The following is a 6,134-nucleotide window of genomic DNA, read 5'->3' as shown; positions in this document are numbered from 1 at the left end:
AGGATCTAATGACATAGACAAGAAAGTAAGTCCTTATATATGAGCAGAAAAGCACGCCCGCGCACACACATTGACCAGAGGAGAGCAAGACAGCGCGTCAAAATCGTCAGCAGCGCTGCATAGGATTTGTTCGAGAATGCCTCCAAATAAGTGCATTTTTGGATGTGAGGGAAAGTTTACCATGTTCAGCTTCCCCAAGAACCCAGCTTTACATGAGCAGTGGATGCAGTTTGTTTTTTCCGGGGCAGCAACGGAGTGTAGCAAGTGCGTTTGTGTGTTCACTTCATTTGAGTGACGAATGTTTTATAAACAAGGCCCAAGTCGACGCTGGATTTGCACATCTTTGCTATTTAAAAGATGGAGCCGTCCCTGTGATAAAAGACCCCATTCATTTAAGTACAATTGCATTGGATTTCTGTACTTTGTTGAAAATCAACACATAAGTGAAGATATGCTAATGAAAAAAACGCCTCCAGGAGCTCAGCTTTTTCTAGAAAGACTCGGAAAGCTGTATTTATCTTTTATAAATATGATAAAACTAAAGACTTTTTGGATATATGAAGGATGCAGTACTACTCTATATGTACTCAAGATTAACATGAGATTAGGTGAAACTGTGTATTTTATGTACCCTTTAAGCAGTGGCGGCTCCAGACAATTTTGATTGGGGGGGGGGCAATGGGGGTCCTGGTCATTTCAAGGGGGGTCTCATGAAAACCAACAAAAAAATACGGCTAATAACTGCATATTACTGCATCGAAAATACATTTTGGTCCAAAAATAGCAAAAACTATGACTTTATTCAGCATTGTCTTCTCTTCAGTGTCTGTTGTGTGAGATTTCAAAACACTGAAGTGTAGTGATATCTGGTTCACGAACGAATCATTTGATGTAACCGGATCTTCTTAAACCAGTTCACCAAATCGAACTGAATTGTTTGAAATGGTTCGCGTCTCCAATAAGCATTAATCCACAAATGACTTTGCGGTTAACTTTTTTAACGTGGCTGACACTCCCTCTGAACAGGGCCGTGCAGAAACCTTTGGAGGGGCAGGTGCTCACAGTATAAAAGGGGCACATGGAACAAGGCTTTAAATGGCGCTGTTCAAAATATCAATACAGCAATATATTGTGATGCATTTCTTTGCTGATTCGCTTATCGATATGGATGGTTATTTATTGATACAGCAGCAAATGCTTTGATGCAGTTTTGAAAAAGAAACAATAGAGAAGACAATTTTAAGTTTAAAATAATAATAGCTCTGGGATTAGAAACTGAAATGTCTTAAATTGTCCCAACCTGATGGCTTTTCTTCTCTGTTTCAGCATTAACCTATTATTTTAACCATCAGTACTCTTGCACCTAATCAATAAGTCCACCTTAAATATTGATACAAAACATAAAAAACCTGATACACTGGAATATAGTGATTAATATTATTACTGTTGTAGTTGTTATTGTCTAAAATTGAACACCTTTGCAATGTAAACAAATGACAGGCTACATATGTTATTCATATCCTTCACACTGCACTTTGATGTCAGGTATATTACGCATTTTTTATTGACATTGATATGTTTACATTTATTTCCAGAGAGATATTACTGAGTTTACAGGCTAAAGTGGTCTTGCTGTTGTAAACACTATTGCTATTGTAGAAAAAAAAAAATATTTGCGTCACATTTAAAATATAATTATATATTTAATTTCTGAATAGTTTTTATTTTTATAATGATAATTCAGAGAATGAGAAAATCTGAATAAGCCTTACCAGTGTTGTGATAATTATTTTTAAGGCACTCAACGTGTTAAAAAATAAATAAGTACTGCAATATAATAAAAGTTTAGTCAAATAACATAAAAAAGACCAGACCCTTCCATGCCTGTGAAACTTTTCTCCCTCAAACAGCACGCTACTGTTACTTCTACACTACAGGCTACACACAGCAACATATCTGCATGTCCTCACATCACATCGTTCTTGTAAAATAATAATTAGTAAATAAACATCAAAATCACTTCGCCGAGAATGAAACACCACTTACCAGCTGCCGCGGTGTTGAAAATATCTTTTAGCAATTAAAAAATGCGCGTGAGGAATTTTCCCGGTCAGGTAAAAGGTCATCATGTTGGTCATTTTATTTTATTGGCTAAATTATTATTAATAAATTGTAATAATATTATGATTGGGTGTGGGCAGGCATTCACAAAAGGTTATGTTATTACAAAAAAAAATTCGCGGAAATTTTGCTTTGACAAAAGGGCACTTAAGGGGCAAAGGAGTAGGTGCTCAAGTGAACCGGTTCTTTCGGACAATTCGATCAAATAAAACGGTACATCGAGCGTTCTTTTGCGCTCGATGTAATGTCATTAGCGATGCTGCCTTTAATTCAAGCCTTCAGTTTACCCGTGCTTATAACATAAGCACAGAATCAGTTCAGAATCAATCACCAAAAGAATCAGTTCGGTTCAGACGAGCTGTGAGTCAGTCTGCTTCACACTGAATCACACATGCGCAGTATCATCAGCTCCTCGGTTCTCGAATCAGACGCGTAATGTAATTAAAATGTTACGTGTTACTTCCCTAACACATCTAGTACTAACGCAAACGTTGATCACACTACAAACAATACAAAACTAAAATGCTATAAGATACAGAAATGATTAATTCATTTTTTACCTGTCTTCAGTCTGTGATTAGCTCACCTCACATCTTGTCTGACTATCTTCGGGTTCAAGTCATTCCTTAATCATGGATTAAAAATGAACAAACTATAGGCTATAAATACTTTGTATTGTAGGCTTGGATTATTATATTATTATATAGCCTAGTGTTTATTTACTGATAGACAGTCAAAAAGACAAATTAATCAATATTTATAACAGGGTTTTATTTATTTCTAAAATATTACACCACAGATCCTGAAGAAACAGTAACAAAAACTCAGTGACAGAAATGTCAGAAATAGCACATGGGTTTGTCACGTGATTAAGGAACGAATCAACCCGAAATATTCATGAGATTAACTAATCAATTCTCTTTCCAGCTCAGATTGCATTGGTTTAGCGTATGGGTCTGTCACGTGATTAAGGAATGAGTCAAAACCCCGATAGACCTGAACTATGAACTAATCAATTATCTTTCTGGCTCAAGACTGCATTGACTGAAACAGGTGAATTACTACTAGCGGAACAGAACCTAATTTTGTGCATGCGCGACTGAAATAATCATCCCCCGAGATGACTTGTTCTTCCCGAGTCACATTAAAGATTTGTTTAAAATGAACGAATTGTTCAGGAACGACACATCACTAGAATGCGCTCACAACAGACCCAGAAGAGAAGATAATGCTGAATAAAGTCATAGTTTTTGTTATTTTTGGACCAAAATGTATTTTCGATGCTTAACTGACCCTCTGATGTCACATGGACTACTTTGATGATGTTTTTAATACCTTTCTGGACATGGACAGGAGACCGTACACACACTTTCAATGGAGGGACAGAAAGCTCTCGGACTAAATCTAAAATATCTTAAACTGTATTCCAAAGATGAACGGAGGTCTTACGGGTTTGGAACTACATGAGGGTGAGTCATTAATGACATAATTTTCATTTTTGGGTGAGCTATTACTTTAAGTACTATAGTGCATCTCATCCTCATGGAGTGAAGCAGATTTACCAGTTCTTGCTCTAAGACGTTTCTCCATACTTTCACCAAAGCACTTTAAAGTGGACATGTCGGGGGTGGGGGCTTATACCTAGGTGCATATTATATACACACACACACACACACACATACATACATATATGTATGTGCGTGTATGTGTGTGTTTAAGCTTAACAGTATGGGAAGGTTTGCATGTTACAACAATAGCAGAATTGTTATATTAAGCTTAGCATTATGGGAAGGCTTGCATGTTACAACAATAGCAGAATTGTTAGAGAGTCAAGATAAAAAGCAGGGAACCAATTCACCACAAACTGGGGTAGTGAAAAGCAACACTGGAAGCTCCATACCTCTGTTGTATCAATTCCTTAAACAGGACTGGACTATCACAAAGAAAGAATGAACCACAGTAGTTCAACACAACATGGGTGCGTTTCCCAAAAGCATCGTTAGCCAACTATGGTGGTAAGTTCCTTCGAACTCCATTGGTAATGGCGGAACTAGTGGCCATAGTTACATTTGGGAAACGCACCCCAGAATGGTTCAGCTACAGAGTTTATTGAGATTTGCTTCATTTTATACAGGAACTACTAATTCACATAGTCAACAGTTGACAGACTGCAAAACAACCAGATGTATACCACTTCGACATGTTGATATTTAAACCACTGGCCAAAATAATTTTTACTGCACAAATAATTCTCAGACTGATAGTGTGCACATTATAGTAGCATTACTGCAGGGTTCACCCTCAAACACTAATCCAACGCACCTGAAGTTTCAGGATACTTGAAACTTCCAGGCAGGTGTGTTTAGGCAAGTTGGAGCACTACTGGACACCAGCCCCTCCAGGACCAAGTCTGGTGACCCCTGTATTACTGTATACATACACTGTACATACTGTATAGTGTTATACAGACTGAAGACATTATTGTCCATCTAAAAGTAATTTGTCAGTTCTATACAAGGCCATATAGTACATGTCTGTAACATAAAAGCCACTCTATGGGGTTGGGAGGATGGATCAGAAAACTGCATAACAAGCCATAAAAGTATCAGATCCTGTTGCGTTACTCTGGAACAGGTCAGAGATTCTTTTGCTTCCTTCTTCAAAACCAATATAAAATAAGCATGCAACGATAAAGCTCTAAATGCGACTAACATATTTTTTTCTACTAAAGTGGAGAATTTCCATTAAATTATTGATTTTATACTGAGCCAGTATTGTTGATCTGCTTAACCAAACATTCCAGTGTTGAGGGTAACGCGAGTTACGTAATCAGATTCCACCCCCCAAATAACTAGTAAGGCAACATGTTACTTTTTAAATTTACAAGATATGTTACTCAAAATTAATACAAACAGTTAAATGAAACTCTACGTAATGTCAAAATGTAATGTTAAATAAATATCCTTTATTTAATCCCATTTTTTTAACCAGTGTCTTTTATCCTGATCTTCGATGATCCAATTCAACCATACTAATAAGCAAAAATTACTAATAAGTTTTTTTTTTTGCTGAAGGGTTCTAAACTTTTTTTCTGAATTCTACTGTACAGACTTGAATTGACATTTCCTTTAGCCCTAGGATTTTGGAGTGAAAGTGCTTTGGCATTTGCCAAAAATATAACTTTTATTAACGAGCAAGACGTGCCCGATTTAAAAATGTAACGCATTTTAGGCAGCAGTAACAATATTGTAATGCATTACTTTTAAAAGTAACTTTCCTCAACACTGCAGATTTACTTAAATTTAAACTTGAGAAAAAAAAACTATTTCTATATATAGTAGCTATAACCTAACTCAAAATGTTCTTACAATACGGCGTCTACAAATAATGGGAAAAAAAAAAAAAAAAAAAAAAAGATTTTTGGTTTTGTCAGTTTGTGACGAAGTACAAATTTGTCTCTAAAATATGGCATAGGCCTACATAAACCCCTGTTTGTCTCATGGCTTCTAAAATATGAAAGCTCACTATTGGTTCAACAAGTTTCACTACATAAGTGAGGACATTTTTGAATAGTGACGACTTCACAAATACACAGACAATTCCACACAGCATGTAAATATATACACACTTTATTTACAAGTTACTATTAGCTGATGTGATTTTTAAAAACTGCACCTTCACCTACAACATTTATTCACATGCAGGTAAAAGTGTGGAGGCATTAATACAAAACTCAGGCCGCTTCTTCAATCTCAAAATCATAAACAATAGTATCATTGAGGTCCTCAGGGCCAAGAATCCAATGATTTTTCCTCTGAGTAGAAATCTAAGAAACAAGAAAAAAAAGTGGATCACTGAAGAAAAATAAAAGCAATTTAAAAAGACGTTTAGAAAAAAAAAAAAAAAAAAAAAAAAAAAGACCTTTTCATCTAACAGCTCTTTGAGTAAGGAGTTTAGAGAACTCTTGGCAACGCATTCGTCCATCTAATTGACAAAAAGCAAAAACGGCCATC

The sequence above is a fragment of the Carassius auratus genome, chromosome 6, assembly GCF_003368295.1.
Source record: "Carassius auratus strain Wakin chromosome 6, ASM336829v1, whole genome shotgun sequence".
Taxonomy (NCBI): Eukaryota; Metazoa; Chordata; class Actinopteri; order Cypriniformes; family Cyprinidae; genus Carassius; species Carassius auratus.
Note: the sequence above shows the minus strand (reverse complement) of the source record.